Source organism: Marmota monax, unplaced genomic scaffold (assembly GCF_021218885.2).
Source record: "Marmota monax isolate L192 unplaced genomic scaffold, Marmota_monax_Labrador192_F-V1.1 WCK01_AAM20220418_F8-fsc00078, whole genome shotgun sequence".
Lineage (NCBI taxonomy): Eukaryota > Metazoa > Chordata > Mammalia > Rodentia > Sciuridae > Marmota > Marmota monax.
In genome coordinates, this window is record NW_026694865.1 from 8,503,466 (window position 1) to 8,524,588 (window position 21,123).

At 43.2% G+C, this 21,123-nt stretch overlaps 1 protein-coding gene across 6 annotated transcripts in view; it reads right to left on the reverse strand.

Moving 5' to 3' along the window:
* Tln2 (talin 2) overlaps positions 1-21,123 on the reverse strand; it is a 400,739-nt gene that overhangs the window by 323,960 nt on the left and 55,656 nt on the right. For 5 of the 6 annotated variants that reach the window (XM_058573295.1, XM_058573296.1, XM_046426521.1 and 2 more), the window contains exon 2: positions 11,176-11,265. The gene's annotated coding sequence lies outside the window, so the exon portion shown is untranslated. Of the gene's footprint in view, positions 1-11,175; positions 11,266-18,146; positions 18,257-21,123 lie in introns of those variants that run through there. The other variant, XM_058573292.1, reaches the window with a different exon arrangement.

The window sequence follows — 21,123 nt, forward strand, 5'->3', positions numbered from 1 at the left end:
ACTCAATGTTGGTGAGTTTGGGTACAAGTATGCCTAAATCATTATTATTTATTATGGGTATTGCCTAACAAGTTACCTCAAAATGTAGGGTCTTAAACATTAGCTCTCTCTTGCCATGAGCCAGGAACCCTCAGGAATTTGAGAAGGCTTTGCCAAGTGGTTCTCTCAGGTTATACTCAGAATGTCGGCAGGGGCTACAATCATCAGAAGGTTTCACTGGGGCAGGAAGACCTGCCTCAAAGATATACACTCATAGCTATGGACAAGAGGCCTTAGCTTTTCCCTCTGGGACTCTCCATAGGGCACTTGAGTATCCTTACAAGATGGCAGTTGATCTCTCTCAGACCCAGCAATCCAAGACAGAGGAAGCAAGAGAGTCACAATGCCTTTGATGTCTTGGTCTCTGCAGTCACACACCATCACAGGGAAAGAGAATCTGGCTTTTTCCATTAAAAGAAAAGAGAAAAAAGGATTTATAAACCTAGAAACCACCACAATGAGGTACTTGGTATCTTGGGATGGAAAAGAAAAGTGTTTTAAGGAAAAAAAAAGACGCAGGTTCCAGGAATTACAAGTTCTCCATTTACTAAGGGCTATATGAAAAGTTTTGGGGAGTATTTCTTGGGAGTGGTTGCACAGTGTTTGTTTTGTCTTTTAAGTGCCTCAATAAACAGGCCATTTGATTATTTGGGACCCTGTGCCTGTGCCATGTTGGAGAAGTTGCACCACAGTTTGATGTGTGACCTGTTTGGTTTTACATAGATTAAGAAGAAAAAAGGGGAAAATAGGACCATGTGTACATTGAGCTGTGCATTTTGTATCTTTAACCATTTGTGGCATTTTTGTTTTCTTGGCCTTGGAATATTCATATTCTTACTATCTATTTAGGATAAATGCTCATCTCAATAGAAAACTATTACAGTACTAGACTCAGTAAATATTTTGAGATCAATTAGGAACCATTTGGCTAAATATTGTATTCTGAAAATAATCACTCAAGCAATAATACAACATTAGAAAGACTCTGTTTATGTTTCATCAGACACAATTTGAAAACTGTTCTCATCCAAGTATTGTTTTCATTGGCAGTGCTGGGTAGTCATTCAACAATTACTCAGATTCCTCCACAAACACAAATTCTGGCCATTTTGCAGTGATTCTCACAGTCTAGTCTGACTGGATACTGCTGGTGGTCTGCAAGTGTGAGCTTATATTACCAAATCAAGAGTCTATAACCTTGACTTCAGCAACTCCCATCCCCACCCACTCTCCAAGGCTCAGATCAGACTCCACTGCTTGATCATCACACTTTTGACCTCTCCAGTCTAAAAGGTTTCCTGATTCCCACCAGCACTGCACTCCTTCAGCAACTCTCTGCCAATATTAGGTAATTCATCACATCTCTTATTTTGGGTTCCCACCCCCAAGCTGTCCTTAAGACCAGGGTCTTCATCACACTACTTTACACATTCACCCAGCTTTTGAAGAGTGTACTAGGTGAGCCAGTCATGGTATACTGTTCTTCGTAATGTACATTTATTTTTTTGTGATCAATTTATTCTGTTTCATTTTACAATTTTCTCTATTAATCCTAAAGTAGATTACATGTTGTCTTTGTGTTTGCTTCTATGACAACAGATGGGGACAACAGGTACATAGCACAGCAAGGTCAAATTCCCAGCATAAAACAGTTCATAAACTGGAAGAAGTTTGAGAAGCACTGATCCCAAATAATTCAGGTTATAATCAAATCAAAAACTTCCAGAGCTCCAAGAAGCACATACTTCCCAACGGGCAGGCTCCTGAATCCTACCAGTCACTTCTAAATGGGATACCATAATCAGTGAAAGAGAAACCACGCACAAGACATGCAAGCTGATCAAACCAAACTGGCCCAACAAGCCAATATCTGAACAAATCAATGAGGAAGAGAACAGCAGCAGTAACCTGGACTGTCATCTTCAGCACTTACAGGACTGACCAACATGTAATAGAAAGAAATTTCTGAACATCTTGACTATCTTTTCCTCTCTTAGGAAATTCTGAGGCAGCCAGGAGAGTCCAATCTAGTCAAAGGGTGTCTACTATGAACAAAGCATATGTGTTTATCTCCTGGATGGACCCACCACTGCCACAGGAGAGAGAGGACAGTGTTCCAATCTCAGGCAATTTGATTTTCATGATGAGCTCCCTGCAGATGTTAGCCCTGCCACCTAACTGGGTGTGTACTAAAGGTGTACCTACAAAAAGCAAGGGTGAATCCTTCCCCAAAACCCAATAGACAAAAAGTATAGACAACTGTAGAAGAGAAGAACACCCTGTGTAAATGCCTGTCTTTAAAAAAAATGCTCAAATCCTCCAGAATTGAGAGACTGAATTATGTGAATCATGCAAATTCAACACCACATTAACCAACAGATCGAAGCTAATGTCACCTATAATGGGACAAGATGACATCATGTGCTGCCTGATGTGATGTACTGAGAGGGATACAAAACATTTATATAGAATTCCTGCCAAAAATACATGTAATTGTGAGGAATTTTACAATGAGGAGATATCATAAAATCCCAAATTGCTACTATTAATGAGCCTATACTCTCTAAAAATGTCAATGTACTGAGGGATAAAGCAAAGCAGAGAATCTGTTCCTGACGTCTTAAAAGAGACTTAAGAGACTTGACAACTAAGTATAGTTTACACGATTCTGGATTGAATCCTAGAGCGGGGGATGAATTGCTATAAAAGACACTGTGTTAAGTAGCAGATTTTTGGATTTGAACTGTATGTGTGGTAAATAGTATTACACATCCTGTTTTTACTAATTGAACTGTGGTCATGAAAAGAAATGCCCTTGTTATTAAAAAGGACATGCAGCAGTATTTAGCGGTGAAAGGGCATGATGTGCATAACTTTGCTGGGTTCAGAAAAGATAATGTACAATACAAAGGAAGACAAGGCAAATGTGTTCAAATCATTTATAACTGATGGATTTAAGCACTGCTCTGTAGAAGTTCTTCATGCAATTTTTCCTATATGTTTGAAATTATTTTAAAAATAAAGTCCAAAAACAAGACAAATTCAACTAGCACAAGGCATTTCCACAGTCACATCTGCTGAAAAAAAGCAAGGCTCCCATATGATACTCATCTGTCACCATCCATTGACCCCAATCCCAGATGACTGTGTGTGTCTTCCACGCTAAGATAGCTAGACACTTGACCCCAGCTCAGCCAATCAGATTAATGTCCCAGGAATTAGAAATTGAGACACACATATTGAGCTAAAAGCTATGAGGAGCCAAGCAGCATGAAAGAGCGTGTCCATAGAAGTGCAGGCAAAGGGGCTTCCCTGGTTTACATCAGCTGGGGAATGGCAGCCCCCAACAGAAATATCCAAGGGCTGCTTCTCTGAGTTGGAGAAGGAGGGCAAGGCAAGAGTCCCCACCCTCTTCATTCAAGCTAGTTTGCCTCTGTCTGTTCCTACTGTGCCAAGAACAGACTCCTATCAATACAATGGCATAAACACTGAATGCAATCTGTTCCACAGCATAGGAGAGCACTAAGTGCTGCTCACTCCCACTCAGGCTTGCCCCTTTCTCACAGGAAAGGATGGTTCTTCAGTTCTGATACCCACAGCCTCTTCTCCAGGGACAAACTGGCTGCACAGAGGGTACAGCCTGCAACAGAGCCCACTCACCACACATCACACAATGCTGCCAACAGCAAAAATGGAGCATTACCCAGACCCATCAGGTGGCTTCTTGGGCCTCCTCTGTCCACTAGCTTCCCTGCCCTGTGGTTAGCAAAAGAACAGTCCTCAAAGATGCCCAAGTCCTAATCTCTGAAATCTGTGGATATGTTACCTAAGGTGGCAAAATTGAGTTTACATATCAAATTAAGGACCCTGAGATGGTAAGAGTATCCCAGATCATCCAGGTGGGCCCATGGTTGTCACAAAGGTCCTTAAAAGCAAAGAACCTTTGCCAGTTGTGGTCAAAGGGAGATGTGAAGATGAAGAGTCAGAGGGAAGTTTAACACAGTAGACTGTGAAGACAGAGGAACAGGGTCACCAGAGGCCTTCCAGAAGCTTCCAGAAGGGGTTTCCAGAAGCTTCCAGAAGGGGTTTCCAGAAGCTAAAAAGGCAAAAAATTGGATGCTCTCCCAGACTCTTCAGAAGGAATGTAGCCCTTCCTACCATTGATTCGAGCCCAGTGAGACCTGCATCAGACTTTTCTAATCTATAGAATTGCAAGATAATAAACTACATTTATGGTCATTTGGCACAGCAGCAATGGAAAACTGATACGGAAACTACTATGGTTTGGAAGTACCCCCAAGGGCCCACATGTTAGAAGTTTGGTCTCCAGCTTGTGGAGACACTGGGAGGAGACAGAACATTTAGGAGGTGGGCCCCAGTGGAAGGAAGTTAGGGCACTGGGCTTGTGCCCTGGAAGGGGATATTGGGACTCTAGTTGCTTCCTGATTCTTTTTGATTCCCTGGCCCCAGGAAGTGACACCTACTCTGTCATGTGCTCCCACCATGATATACTGTGCTGCCACAGGCCCAAAGGGATAGTGTCAAAAGACCATGGATTGCAACCTCTGAAAACACAAGCCAAAATAAGCTTTCCTTCTTTTATTCTGTAGCAGTAACTGAAGGCTGGCTAACACATAGGCCCCATTCCATCACAGGGAATGAGTAGGTTTTCATCTCTTCTAAGAAGTGGGGTTAGCCTAGACTCCACCTCTTGACCTGCCATCATCCCTTGCTAAGGCAAAGCTGAAAAAACTATGGTTCCTGGACCTGATGATCTCTAAAGATAATTAATTCACAAACCAAAGGTCTTCCATGCCAGCTGAATTTATTTGGTACCATCTGCCCTTGTTTTGTATATTTTACCACCAGAGCTCTAGATCTTTTTTTAGTGATAAAAATAAAGTTTGTCCTGAGTTACCAAGTAATTGGCAGGCCCCAGTGGCCGAGCTCACTAGCATCCAAGACTCCAACTTGCATCCACTTCATCACCGAGCTAACTCTCCCTAGCAACACACCCATCCCAGACAGGCTTTCATTCTTTCTCTGATGCTGTGTTGAAATCCCCACAGCCACCATCCAGATTTCTGAGTCATCCTCCTCAGAGCAGCCCAAGCAGCAGCAGCTGGACCATGAACTCAGGCAGTCCAGCACAAACTGAGCCCTGACAATCCAGCAGCTGCTCAAGGGTCACCTCTCCCCGTGGCCCTTTCCCTAATATCTCCATGCAACTGCCCTTCCATCTCCTGGGAGCCCTGCTGCTGGCCAAAGGACACACTGCCAAATGCAATTTGTGGGTGCAGTGCTGGGTCCAGCTACACAGCAGGAGCTACGTCACTGCCCTCAGAAGGGAGTTTGAGGGTATTTTTTATTGTTGAAATATTGCTACTGAACAAAACATCTGGGGGAGACTGCTACTGTTCCAGCTACTATGATGCTTGCTAATAAGGACATACTAAGCTTTGTGCCTTTGTCAAGATGGTTTTTTTTAAGGTGGAACCTATTTGGGACTCCCACTTCTTCATTCTATCAAAGCAGGCAAGTGCAGTTCCAGGGAGGGAGTGGGGTAGCTCTGGAAGAAAAGAGTAGAGTAATCTCTGCTTCTGGTGGTCCTGCTTTCCATCCACTTTGAAGCTAAAGCCACTAGGCAGGCCACCTTGAGATTCATCTAGCAACAGGGAACAATTGCTTTTAAAGCGAAAGGCACAAATAAACCAAGAAAACTTGGGCTAGAACAAAGAGAGGTCTATTCTATGCACCCTGGTACAGGGATGGGCCAGACTGGGCACTGACAACAACCCAGCAGGAAGCAACCTATTGGGGGTGGACAGGCAGCAAAGCTCACCCACAGGGATTTTATCAGCCTTTTATCATCCTGTCATCATCGATTCCTGTTAAATATGAGAACTGCTATGGTGCCTGCGGAGTGACAAAGGACTGTGACTCTGTCTTGGAGAAATGTGCTTCCAACAGTAGAGATTCGAGCCACAGACTGAAGAGCGCGGCTACAGCAAGCAAGAATGCTCAGAAGCATTGCTCTGAGCAAGAGCAGAGGGTGAGAAATGGCAAGGGAAAGAGGCCCAGGCGGCTGTGGACCAGATCAGGAGCAGCCTCCACTCTCACCACCCCTCCCTCTCACATACTTGAACAAGAAGTGTTCACTCCTGGGTAGCTATCAACACTGAGTACCACCAGGTCTAATGCAAACAGAAGAGATGCAGAAGAAAGCAGCCCCTGGGGAGGCTGAGTAAGTCCAGGTAGTGAACCAGGAGACCAGAAAGGCATCCTGGCAACCTTAAGGGTCTGCTGATTAGAAGACTATTTGGAGCCTGTGGGTTCCCAGATAATGCCCAGTCATTTTTTTAAAAGATTATTTCTTACAAAATCTTTTCAAATGATAAAAAAAAATTAAGATCAGTAACTTTCTGTGCTAGTGGGTGCCTTCATGGTGGTTGGGGATATAAATTATATCATCTTTTTAAAGGAGCATATCTTTTGACCTTGAAATTCTACAGAATTGCCCACTGTGGTCTACAAAAAGCAGGAGACAGGGTTAAGAAGATGCCCAGGAACAAGGGAATGAAGGATTATACATCTTTTAATATAAAAATATACAACAACATAAAGAAATAATATGTAGTCTTTAAATATGAGATAGATTTAGGTTGGCATGGAATAAATTTCTATGATATATTGAGCTTTCAAATGTATTATATCACTGGGTGCAGGGGCACATGCCTGTAATTCCAGTGGCCTGGGGGGGCTGAAGTGGAAGGATCACAAGTTCAAAGCCAGCCTCAGCAAGTTAGCAAGACCCTGTCTCAAAATAAAATATTTTAAAAATGGCTGGGGATATGACTCAGTGGTTAAGTGTCCCTGGGTTCAATCCTGGTACAAAAAAAAAAAAAAAGATGAAATGTTTTACATAGAACAATATTTTGTTTAAAAAACTTTCTCACAAAGGGTCAACTGCTTCATATAAGTGTTGATATCACCTTGAAAATAGGTTTCCTTCTCACAAAAAGCAAACAACATAGTTTATTGTTCACAAGTCAGGTAAGTTCTCTCTTTCTCTGTAAGGTATGCTAAGGAATAAAATTTGATAGTTTTAAGTGATTCCATTAATTAGAAATCATGCTTTTCTGGTTTTGGTTTTGTAGTAAATACAGAAAAACATGCTTCTTGGAATCTCAAATGCAAAAGAAATATGATTGTCTGTTGTGCTGGATCCATAATTTCTGACAAGTTAATAAAGTAGTAAGATGGATCAAAACACCCAATTTGCTGGGATGGGGGGATTTGTGGTTACCTAGCCATCAGCTAGGTATTGGTATCTACATGATAAGGAGGCCCAGGCAAATGCCTAAGCAAAATCCTTCTGTGCCCCCTGCCCTCACTGCCCTGTGGGCAGTGTTGATTCTGGGATGGAGGCCTCATGAAGGAGGGAGAGTCACTGAGAATCCTGCATGGAGCAGAGGCAGGATGCAGGGAAGGCAGCACGATAAGTATCTCAACACTGCTCAGAGCTCCCTGAGGAGGAGGAAGGACTGCCTGGCCCTGGGCAGCTACAAGTTAGGTTCCATTGTGATTTTTGAAAAGAAAAAAAAAAAAGGAAGAAAATACAGCCAAGCACAATGAGGGAGAGTGAGTGAGGGTAAGGAGTGGCAAGGCTGGTGACCCTAAGGCCCAAAGGCTGGGGCCACTGACCAAGCTACCAGTGTGACAAACACTGGTACCAGGGATGCTGCTTTCTTATTTTAAAGACTTTCCTCTTCTTTTCCTTATTTTTTAAAGAACATCAATAGGTTGGAAATTACTTTTGAAACCTTGTAAAGTAAGACAACATTTTAAGGAAATCCAAATACAACCTGTGTTTCAGTAGAGAAGGTACATTTTAGATGTTATTCACTCAACATCTTCTACTTCACTTGCTATCATCTCAAGTAACTGAAGACTCCAAAGAGGTCATCATTCCTGAAGTCCATTAAAAGCAAGGAAACACCCTAGGGGACAAGGTGACCACTGTGCCAGGTTTGCTCAATTGTTTAGCGGCAGTTCCTATTGGGTCATCACTCTCTGGCTGGCTCAAGGTAAGCATACAGAAGGAGGACATTACTTTGTTGGGTTCAGTTAAATGCTTTCTGAGCTCAAGATCCAGTGCTGGGCTCAGGATGCAGAGATGGATGAAGAATCATCCCTGCCCCAAAAAAGTGCCATCTAAAAAGAAGTTGGCTTCAGATAATGGGAAAGACCTCTGTCAGAGGGTATCAGCAGACAGAAGGAAGAACACTTTTCAGCCAGTCCTTGAAGGATGAGCTGCCAGGATAAGAGCACAACATTCTAAGAGCTTGCATCTACACAACCCTGGAGAGTTAAAAAAAAAAAAAAAAAAGATCACCTCTCCTTCCACTGTTGAGGAAACTGGCCTAGAGAACACAGGCTACTAGTTATTGGTATCTACATGATAAGGAGGCCCAGGCAAATGCCCAGGGGCTTATAGTTTTCACACTGCGGAAATGGGATTTGACTCAGCTCCCACTAGCTCCAGATTCTTGACTCTGGATGCAAAAGCCATTAACCCTGAGTCTAAAGGGGCTAGAAGGAGGTACAACTAAGATGCAATTCCATCCCATCACTGAATGAACAACCCCGATGTTCCAGATGGGGGCATAGGCATGGGATGAGTAAAGCAGTTTGCAACACAAGAATAATAACATAGCTCCTGTCTGTTATTGCCTACAACATGAGAATTCGAGTCCATACCTTGAACAGAAGCCTGGCTAAGTGGGTCAACTCCATTCTGATTTGGTGAGTGGCTTAGCCCAGCCCTGTACTACGCAGACACATGAAGCCAAAAACCCGAGGAGCCAAATTCAAAACCTAAAAGCCATAAGACAAAAACACTGTGTACGTGATACAGAAAAGAAAAAAGAACCCTGAGTAGCACTGTTGTGTTGGAGATAGTCTGATAGGGAAATCTCACAAAGTGACCAGAAAACAGTTTTCAGAACACACTAAATGAACCACTGACCTCTCGCCTCCCACTACCTGGCCCAGCTGTGAGCCATCAAGAACTAACTCATAGCTCTGGGTCCTCAGACCACCAGAAACCACCATAGTCCCTTGGAGAGCTGTTCCCCTTGACCTTGGCTGGGACTTGGTGACAGCAGAGCAAGCCAAAATTAAAACTTTTTCTCCTCCCTGTTCATTTCTGTCCCACATCATCCAAGTTCCTCCACCTAACCCAAGAGGCTAAGGTGCTGCAGAGGCAACATTTTAAATTGCCATGCTGGGAATTGATTACCTGGGGATACACTGAGGGTAGATGAGAGAGGAAAGTAACAAATAAGCTGGGTTGCAAACACTCAGCACCCCATCTTACTGTTGACAGTAAAACCATTCATTTCTAGTTACAGTCCAAGCAAGAACAAGAGGGAAAAAGAGCTCCAGGTGCGGTCAAACAGTCCAAGCTAGATCTTGACTGCCACTCTCTCATGGTGGGACCCCACCCCTGGTTCTCACTTTGAAACAGCACTTGTACCTGACACACGGGCTTCTGGGAGTGTTAAGTTACAAAAACTTGTAACTTGAGCACTTAGCCCAAAGCCTAGGATACTCTAAGTGCTCTTTAAACTGCTATCAGAACTGTTGACTTGAACTCTTTGTGAAAACTGAACAAGAATTTTGTGTCTACTGGGAGGGCTTGACAATGCCAAGTGACAATAATATACTGTTATCTTGGACTCAAGACTCCCCTCTAGAGCAGTGCCCTCAGTCCCTCCTGCCTTGCTCCACCCGCTGTGGGGTTTCTACGGCCAGTTTGTAGCTTCCAATGTGGTCTCTTAATAACCCACTGTAAGTGCCATTGAGCCCAGCTGCTCTCACAAACAGAAACTCCCTCGCGATTTTCAGAAATGCTGACAGCATGCACACTGTACGGAGGCCCTGTGATTTCACCCCATGAATCTGAGAAGCACAATATTTAAGGGAGGACTGGATGACAAAACCATGATATATAATAATCATGATGAGGAGCAAGCACATGGGGACAGGTGACAGTGATGGGTCCATACTTTTCAGTTGGGCTCATGTGGCTGGATACTGACAGGACCCCTGCCAGGCTTTTGATGGCTTTGTACACTTACATACCCCCTCAAGCAGTTTGCATAGAGTTACTTTCAAGGACATTTTCCCATTAAGAACTTTAGTAAGTCTCTAAACCAGCAAAATCAGTATTATGTTAGAAATGTAGAATTCAATTGAAATGTAGATTTGATGGCCCCATCAAGACCTCCTGCATGAGGATCTGCATTTTAACAAGATGCCAGGTGACACTGCTTCACAGTATTTAGAACATAACATCCATCCAGATAGAGCTCTGAGAGTAGACTTAGGTTTTTATTTGATCTATTCTTTCCTCTTGGATCAAGTTCATCAACAGCAAGTAGACTGTGTCTTTCTTGGCTGCTGGAACATAGTAAATACTCAATAAATATTTGTCAAATGAATGAATGGGTGACTGGGCAGTCTACCAACTGATGGAAGAGACCTATCCCGCTGTAAGTGCAAAGAAAGACAGGAGCAAGGATCTGAAGAAGGGAGGAAGGGAGAGAGGAGGAAAGAGAAAGAGAATCCCTGGGGTGGGGAAAGGTAGTCACTACAGATAAGACCTCTTTAAGAGGGGTGAAAATAGAATGAGACATGATGGATGAGAAACTTTTGTGTCAGGGAAGATGCTGCAGGAGGGAATGGCACCTGCATCTGACACCAGTATTTTCTGGCAAGAAACATTCCAGGAAGAGGATTGGCCAGTAAGAAAGGCCTGTGTGGCCAGCATGCTGTCAGATGACAAGAAAGAGACTCAGGGCTTGTATGTTTGGCTCTGGTGGTAGAACAAAGAAGCTCCAAGGAAGCAGATTCAGAAGGCCCCACAAGGATGAGGACTGTGGGAGGAACAGAAAAGCCCCATCTAGAGTCAAAGCCACCATCTCACAGGCTCTCAGAGCTGAGCGTGTCAGGGGCTGGCTCTAGAGGGAAGGAGTCCCTCAGCCATATCTGCTGGACTCTCACCACTGGCCACAACTTCTGCAACCATAAGATTCCAAAGGTCTGCAAAGCAGACACATGGAGATTACTCACAGTTTTTAACACGTTGACACAGGAACTTGTGGGCAGCCAAGCATTAGAGGGGCCAGTAGTCCAGTCCAGATGTTACCCTGCAGCAGCGCACTGTCAGAGAAAACACAAATGACACATGTCAGTGCAGGAGGCCACATTAACAGATGAGCAACATTCTCACAACACTTGATACTTCTGATGGGTTCAGATGATAAAGAGGGTAGAAAAGGGAAACATCACACAGGGTTGATGGTGTCAGGGCCCCGTGTAGCCACAGAGCTGGCAAACCTTTTGTCTTCAGTTTGGGAAGACACACCTTCCTTCAGCTGCAAATCCAGAGCAGCTGCCTCTGTACATCCCCCAGCATGGCGCCCAGACTTATGGCTGGAGAGGGCCCTGGAGATCAGCAGGCCTGAGGCTGTCAGTTCACAGATGAGGAAAGCCAAGTCTCAGAAAGCAGACAGGCCTTACCCAAAACCATAGGCAAATAATGGCAAGACCAGGACTAGAATCACAGAACCAACCCTATAAAGCATAAGTTATCCCTGTAAATTACCTTCCTAATAAAACTCAGCTTCTAAACAAATGTTATTCTTATTCTGTCTGTTAACTGAGGAGGAGACAAAGCAGCCTGCAGTTCCAAATCTTAACTGTTCCTCTAGTTCTCTCTCCTTAATCCCAGAAGACTTGCACCAGCCAAACCGAAACTCCTGGTTTTCTTCAAAAACAAAGCTCAAGAAAAACAGAATAGTTCACGTTTGCACAGAGGAAGAAAGCCTAAAGAATTTAGGGGGAAACCTAAAGACAATAAGACTGAGTTTTTGAGATGTACTGAACACAGAACTAAATGGAAAGCTCCTTTTCCATAATACCAGGTTTGCAAACCCAAGAGATCCTTCTCAGGAAATTCTTAGGGACCAGAGACATTAATACATTTTAAAGGCTGGAAGACTCAGACTTTTGCCAATGCTTCCTTTTGTTGGAATGAAATGGATGATCAAATGCTCGTTCTCTAGGAAATGAGACTTCTGTTTATGATTTTTATTAAGTCTTTATCTAATTTTATATTTAAACATAATCATCTAAATAGTTTTCTCTTCCCCCTGGATTCTAGTTCCAGCTGGCCTCAACAAATCAATGCAATCTTGGGCAGATCATGCTTAACCTTGTGGACCTCCAGCCACTCATCCGTAAGATAAGCATGGATGGGACAGACCTCAGGTGTCCTTTGGCTGGAAAATCCTACATTCCCCCACACTTTTGGAACAAAACTGAAAATACTTCACATTAAGTCATCTTATACAAAGTGTAATTACTTGCCTACTTTGTAGAAAAGAAATCTCAGTCCTTATAAATTTAACTTACCATATCTCTTAGGCAATAACTGCTAATTTGGTGTAACAGTTGTATTTTCTTACTAGAGAGTTAGCTTCAAAGGTGACAAATCTGCCCCCAACCTTACTAAATAGGTATTTGAATTTCCTCAATGGTCCAATATTATAAGGCAAAATTTAAGGTTTCTTTTGCATAAAGCAAAATTTAGGCAGTGAGATCATTTGTTTTGAAACTACAGCAACCATACCATATTTTTCTTTACATGTTAGCATTCTAGTTACTCTGGGTCAAGAAAAGATATAGATTTCAGAGAAAATCTTCCACAGCATGGTCAAGGCTTCCACACTGGAATACCTCAGCATAGCTTACTTACCACTGTTTCCCTTCAACAAATTAGGCAATCTTCAATAGGACACAGGAAACCAAACAAATGCCAAGAATTCTTTGATAGTCCCAGGATCCATTTTTTAAAAAACATAAAACTCTACCACAATTACCACATCGTTTTCCTTATACCTCAGATTAAGGACCTTTGCTATATTAACACATTATAAGAATCCTATTATAATTCTCAACTTCCTATAGCCGCTCTGCATATGGAGCTGGGAATGGCAACCCCTTTTGTAAAGTAATATTAAAGAGTAGAGAGTAGGGAGGAGGCTGGTTTCTTGCAGGATGAATGGTGGAGAGTCTGGCCCTTCTGGCGGTGGCAACATGGCTCAGCACAGCTGGAATCCTTACTCCTCTGGACCTGTCAAGAGCTTCAATAGCTTTCTTAGAAAGCTAGGGTGGGGCTTTGTACTCCATTTTGCAAAACTAAAATAATGATAAACAAATGCACATGTTATTTAGGAATATATACATAGTGTTATCTCTGAGAAGGGGGGAAGTACTTCGAAGCTGTGCACTCCATAGATGTTCATTTTTATTTATTTTTTTATAACTACCTTCCCCAGCCCTCCTTGAAACAGGATTGTGTTGCCCAGGCTGGCCTTGAACTCCTGGGCTCAAGAGATGCTCCTGTCTCAATCTCCCAAGTGCTGGGACTATAGGTATGGACCACAACACCCAGTTTTAAACTCTATCTATACATTTATATCCTTTTCTATTGGTATTTTTTAATAAAGAATTCTTTTAAAGATGTATGTCAGTGACAATGACCCCAAGAGTTATAGCCTAAGTTATCCTCTGCTCCAGTTTAAGACACCAATAAAACTGAAATGAGCCCAGTGTTTGTCAAGGGGTGGGGCCTGACAGGAACAGTCAGAAATTCTGGCTCCAGGAACATCTTCTATAAATACATTTTCATTTTTTTTTAAAGTCCACGCCCTAGGACAGTCCTACATTCTGGGCTAATGCCATGCTGACCTCTGATGCTGCCTGCCAGTCTGGGAAAAGCCAGTGTTGGATTTCTGCAGACATGATGGTCTCTCCACTGACACACTCCACAGGCTTATTTCCTGTGGCACATTCTGTTACCAGGAAACTGTCTCCTTATGTTGTCCTCAGCAGCTGAGAACGGAGCAAAGAGTCAGACACTGCAGAGTTGGGAGGAACATTGGGCCACCTCCTTCCCAGGCTGGATGCAGAGGTCTGAGTTCCTTACATGGTCTCCTTTGGTTCACCATTTTATCTTTGTCGTGAGAATTCTGCTTAATTGATGGTCAAGTCATCCAGTGACCAGAAAAGTAGGTAAAGGGTATCTATCTCAAGTCCCAGCCCTTCCCGTACTCACCAACATTATCATGACCAAATAGAAAATATGTTCTTCTCCTAATAATATGAACAAGAATAAGTTGTCCCAAAAGACTTTCTTGTAATTTTACTAGTAGAAAAATCTGTCATTTTTGTTTTTTAAAGTTGCTGTATTAGTTTATGTTTCTATAACAGAATGTCTGAGAATAGGTAATTTAAAAAGAAATTTCTTATGGTTCTAGAGCCTGGGAAGTCCAAGAATAAGGGGCCACATCTGGATGGTCTTCATTCTGTGCCATTCCATGGCAGAAAGTAGATGGGCAACAGAAGGCAAAAGAGCAACAGGGGTGTCAAACTCACCTCGGTAACAAAACCCACTCAAGATAACTAACAACTCCCTTGACAATGACATTCATCCACGTATAAAGACAGAATCCTCATGGTTTAATCACTATCATTGCACTGGGGATTTCCAACATATGGATTTGGGGGGTACACATTCAAACCATAGCAATCACAATAGCCAAAAATTGGCATCATGATACCCAATCACATTTTAACCCCTTCCGGACTGCTTTCACATCATATCTATTCAGGGTAAAGCACAATAGTCTATGCCTAAAGAAGGAAATAATTTCAGTCCCCTATTTCTTACTAAGAATCTTTCTACTTCTCTCCTAGCTAAAGTTTGCTGCTTAAAGAAGAAAAAGCAAAATTCAGATTACAGACCCCATTCTTCAATGTATCACCTTCCTCAAAAGTAAAACATCCCACTGGATTCTGCCAACTTTCCTGAGTGGGAAATGGACATGGCCTATGTGCGCGCGCGCGCACGTGTAAGTGTGTGTGTGTGTGCAAGCATACATGCTTAGACTTAGACATACACACACACACACACAGTCGCAGGCCCAAAATTCTTGATCTACTCAAAACAATAGCTTTACAGGGAAACCATTTGCTAAGAGCTCAGGAAAAGTAAAAGCCTGCCAATTTCAGCAGGACAAAGGATTCAGAAACTAACAGGGGAACAAAATGATCTCACACGCCTTTCCCACTGAGCCTATGCATGAGTGGGATCCTTCTCAAATTCAGAATGCTCCCTCTCAGACACAGTCACTGTTTCCACCCTAGGGGACCCAGGCAGGAGGATGGCTAAGCCAGGAAACAGATTCCAGGGGGTAGCTCTTTGATGTTTGACCCAAAAGAATCCAACAACCTGGGCTCCTTAGCCAAAGGGGGGCTGAAACTCTCAATGAGGAGTGAGACCCTGGCCTACCACAGGCATTAGTCACTACTTCCAGCAACTAGTTCCTTTCAATCAAGGGCCTGGGCCAGGACTGAAAGGGAACTCTGTGATAACAGCCCTGCATCTCTGAGACCCAAGACTGTGCTAAAACTTAGCTCCCAGTGACTCACTCTAGTGGATCCACGACAAGTCTCAGAACAGGAGCAGGAAAAGGCCACATGCTCCAGGTCTCATGTTGCCCCTGCATTATCACACCAGCAGCCCCAACACTGCTGGAGCAGACACAGGGCCAATAGGAATGGCATGCAACCTATGGGTAGTTGTGGGATGTGTAGGCAAGCTTAAGTACGTGGCCCTGCTCTGCCTCCTTATTAGATACAGAAGTGCCAGACACTGTGCTGAGCACTCAAAGAGGAAGGAGGAGGTACTCCAAGGCATAAAGACTTTGTTGACACCTCTTCATGTTCAGTAGGAGCTATACTCTTTCATCCTTAGAAAGAGGCTATATCAGGACAACAGTGCTCTTAAATTATTATTTCATTAGTTCCAATAGACCTTCCATAAAAAGAACTTCAGAGCATTATTGATTTATTCTATAGGCAACACATGAAGAATCCCTTGAATAATTCCAACAATAAAATAGCCTCAGTCCTGCCTAAGACTTCAGGGGCAGGAGGAAACCCCAAATTTCTGCCTTCCTGGAAGGCCAGGCTCAAAAGCAGCTTTGGTTATCAAGTGAAGACACTGTTTTTGAGACAGGCTGTCAGCTCATCTCCTCTTCCTCCCTCAGCTACACTACATCCCTTGCCTGGCTCCCCAGAAGTCTCCAATGTCTGGTTTTTTGTTTGTTTGTTTGTTTGGTTTTGGTACTGGGGATTAAACCCAAGGACAATTAACCACTGAGCCCACATACCCAGCCTTTTTTTTTTTTTTTTTTTTTGTATTTTGAGACAAGGTCTCACCAAGTTGCTTAGGGTCTTGTTAAATTGCTTGTTAAATGGCTTTGAACTCGAGATCTTCCTGCCTCAGCCTCCCAAGCTGCTGAGATTATAGGCGTGTGCCACTACACCCATCTTCCTATGCTCTTCATGTGGCACCAGGTCCTCTGTTCTGCTTCTCTCAAGCAGGAGCTCCTTGGGGACAGAGACTGCCCTTCCCTCCAGCACTGGTAGCTCCTGCATAGGGCCTGGTGCCCAGGAGATTGGTCACAAGGAAAGGTAAGAGATAGGGAAAAGCCCAGAGCATATGGCAGGTGACTAGGGTGAGCAGTAATAGTTTGAGGAGAAGGAAGGGTGTTATTGGACCTTCTCCCCCAGGGAGTCCAGCGTAATTCAGTGATTTTTCAAGCTAAGTTGAAAATCGAGGACTGTGACCAAAATACAAGAAAAAAACAACAACAAAAAAAAACTCAACCATTGTCACAAAGGCCCAGCACACAGGAGCAGCTGGGCTCCCCATCAGCCAGACAGCAGCAGGATGGCAGGGAATCAGACTGGAAAGTGCTTCTCTTCTCTCTGTGTCTTCTGGCCCTGTTTGCCATACTGCTTTTGCTAGTTCCTCTATTCCTTCTGCCCTGTGCTTGATATTTTCCTCTGCATTCAGGATAAAGTTGGAATTTTGTACCTTGGGATCTGAGGTCCTTCGTACATAAGATTCTCACCTGGTTTCCCAATTTATCCCCTATTCCCACCTTTCTCATAGGCACACACCACTAATTCCAAGAAGGTGTCTGGGGCTCTGCCCCCCCACCAATGTGCCTTCATCACACCCACATTTGGGTCTGTGCCCAAGTTATTCCTTCCAGGAAAGCTCCTCCACACACCATCTTTCTCAAATAAAATATTCCTTCCCCCCAAATCCAGCACATCCCCCTAGCCTGGGATGACCCCTAGGATTCCCCAATCTTTGTCCCACTGGGAAAAACCTCACACTAGTCGGTTCTCTTCTGTGTGTCTTTCCCATTCATCAAAATGTGCTCCTGGCAGATAGGGGTGCCCCTTACCACCTGAACTCTTATATCCAACACAGCTTCCAACATAAACATTAGCAGATGTTGAGAACTCAAGGATCTACACACTACCTATGTCTTAGCTTTCAGGGGTGCCCTCAGAGTGCCAATTCCAGAATTAAGCCAGCACCCACGCAGCCTGAACCAAAGAAAGTAGCTTTGCCTTGCACACTGTACCAACACGAAATTCTCTACTACTTTAGTCCAGGCTCTATTTCCCAATGGCTGACAGCAAATTCCAGTGATCCTCTAGGGCCAGTTTAAAAAATTAGGAACTTAAAAATGAATGGGGCACACTTTTCTTAAAGAACAGATTCTGAGCAAGTAGCATGTAGAAAGAACTGAATTTATATATCTGCCTAAAAGCTATATATTTCTTTTGAGACAGATGATCTCACACGCTTTTTCTTCTGATTCACTGTGTTATACGGTCTAGCATCTTGCAGTTCTCTAGGTCATAAAATTCATTTGCTTCTGAGCAGATAGGAATGGCAATGTTCTTAACACTCAGATGAGAAGTTTGCTTCCATGCTCCAAATAAAATAAGGAAACAATATTTGACCCCAGTCAGGAAGCCTCTGGAATCTTTTTCCGCATCACACAAATGTTTCTTATTCAGTCCAAGCTGTTTCAATTACATGCCACGAAGAGACAAAGACAAAGCCCACTACCACCTACTTCTGCTTTCATGGAAACATTATAAATTACCTCTTACGTCACACAGTTGAGACTCCCCACATAACATGATTGTTGACAAATGGTCGGATAGCATTTTCAGGACCACTTCTTTTTTCGTAGGTGTTCTTTTGCTCATCTGCCAGGTCCTGGCCTTCTTTCTCTTGAGAAAACAGACAGCATAGTCCTATCTAAAGCCTCTGACATTAGCTTCTACAGAATCATCAAGAACATCAACATCAAAAGACAACTTCTTCATAACAAGAAATAATTTCAGAAGCAAATACCAACTGGACATAGCCTCTTAACATCCTAACATTCCCTTGCTAAATAAATCCCAGGTACAAGGGGGATGTCAGAAGTTTTAACTTTCACACTGATTCCCTTGTCAGTATTCTGTTAAAGCCATTTCAAAGAAATTTTAATCAGCATGCTACCTCCTCTGGCATAATTCCCATTACACCAAAACCAGATCTGTTCTCTTTCTGGTTCAGGAATAACACTTCAGAATAATAACAAAAGCTTTTTGGTTAACACCAAAAGGAGGAAAGGAAAACTTCAAGTTCCTGGATTTCTAAAGTCTAGACAACCTTTATTGTTATTGTCCATTCTTCCAGAGACCCTTTCTGGTGATGGGCATGAAAAGTTACTCAATACTCTACACCAAAGATGTATCTTTTCTTTTCCAACAAGAAATTCTAGATGCAAAAAGACTCTGAGGATCTTACAGGCCAGGGGTTCTTACTCTCTCCAGTCAGAATTCCACTAAGGACAGAGGTTAGTGGGAAGCCATACACAGAAAGCATGGGCTTTCTTTCACTTCATTTATGGAATTCTATGTTCTAGCTAAAGTTTAAGTCATGCAAAATGTGCACTTCTTCAATATTTGCACGGTTACTTTCATATAAAAATACATTTTGATCTTCCATATTCCCTGAGTAAAATTAAGGCTCCAATGAGATGTCTTAGGCTTATCTTGGTTTCATAAATCCAGGATCACCACTCAGAACTTCACTCCTGTCCAGGAAGGAGACAGAAGCAGCAATTTGCCACTGCCCTTGCTCCTCCAGAGAAGGAAACTACTGCCCAGATATATTTGGTGACTTAACCAATACACTTAGAGGCAGGCCCAGCTACAGAACTCAGGTCTCCAGCCTATGCTGGGGCAGGGAAAGAGTCTTTGCCACTTTGCAAACATATGTTCACAACCACCCAAAGCAATTTCTTAACTTACAAGGCCCAAGGTCAACTTTAAACTCTGCCCATACATCTGCTATAAACTGAGGTAGGCTTGCATTGGGGAGTATCTTTCCAAGCTTGACCAAGATTTATAAAATGGAGATCTCATTCTTCATTGGGTTTCACGCTGTTTAAAACTCCTTAGCTTTAGGAGTTTTTTGCTTATTTTGTTTGTTTACACTTATCCCCCATCTACCATGTAATTTGTCCTCATTTTTACCCATTGGCAGAAATTAAAAGTACGAGCTGCTTAGTGGAGTCAAACCAATAGAGACTGCTTGGTCAAACCAATAGAGACTATCAAAACGTAATTTGTCCTCATTTATACCCATTGGCAGAAATTAAAAGTACGAGCTGCTTAGTGGAGTCAAACCAATAGAGACTGCTTGGTCTGGACATAACTACCTGACCTTCCTGAGCCCTCCTTCATTGTTACTAGACAGAGAAGTTGTCCATTTCAGAAGCTTTGCAGCCATTGAACTGGGTCCAACCACTAATTCTCAAGCCTCCCAGTATGGAATGCCTCCAGGTCTGGAGCCAATGTCTCTCACGGGGGGCATTCCCCACCAGGTCTCTCAAAGCCCTATTACATTTGCATTGGAGAAAGGAGCATTGCTGAAAGCATTTCTCCACATCACCAACCATCAAGAGAGACCCTGGTGACCTCATAATCCACAGAAATAAAAAGCCAAGAGCTCCTGGGCTCCAGGACCCCCTTCCAACTCCAAAACCCTGTGATTCAGTTTAGTCAACAAACTGGGGACAAATTTGGAAATTTTGTTTTGAATTCTATGTTCTGCTTGGAAAGAATACTTAAGTCAAAAAGAAAAACAAAATGACTTTACAATCAAAAGAGAAAACAGCATGGTTGCAAGTACATTCGATGTATGGATGAAGATTTTGCATTTCATAATGATTGGCAACCATAAATCACCCACTGCCCTAACTTTCAAGGTAGACCCAGTATAAAGTCATTATTTTGTGGATAGAGAAACATGTTATATCCTTTACTACCTTGCCATCTCCCCAACCTTCTCCATTGGTGCTGGCTATATCCATAACACTGGAGAAGGGGGGCTTTCACTAAGAGGCTGAACCCCTCCACACATGACCTGATAGTCTCTAGAACCACAGGAGACAACAGTTGTTTACAAGTAGGAGTCTCACTTTCAGGAAAAGGAATGTAATGTGCTCACCTGGTTTGCAATCATGCACTGAAATCCCTCTTTGAAAGAGTCACAGACAATGAACCACTCATGCCAGCCATGCTGCACAGGAGCCCCCTCATGTCCATCATGCATGAAGCCAAGGATTCTCCAGGTGGCAAGTAGCTAGGATAAAGGGAAAGGAAACTCCCAGAAAAGAGTGGAAACTGGAAAAACCTACTAAGGCTAAAAGGAATCAGCACACGCTGCTGCTATAGCATAGGATAAAGGGCTTAGCACATTTCATTTGCCGCAAAGAAAAATGAGGGGGCGGGGAAATACTTCCACTTACCATAAGTTTCCCAGAACATCCACCATCCATAAAAGAAATGAGAGAGAATCCAAAGATCACTAGTGGGTGGGGCGCAGGAGACTACTGAACATTCACTTCAGGCAACCACATGCTGTAGTCAGTTGGCAACAGAGAGTTAACATCCTGGGGCCCAGGCTTCCTCTCAGCAAGTTCAGATCAGAAATCATAATAAAGATGCTGAGGGATTTAGTCATGAGCCCTCCCCTCGGCCACCAGAAGGAATGGCAAAAATGCAGAGTGAGTGCTAGGAGCC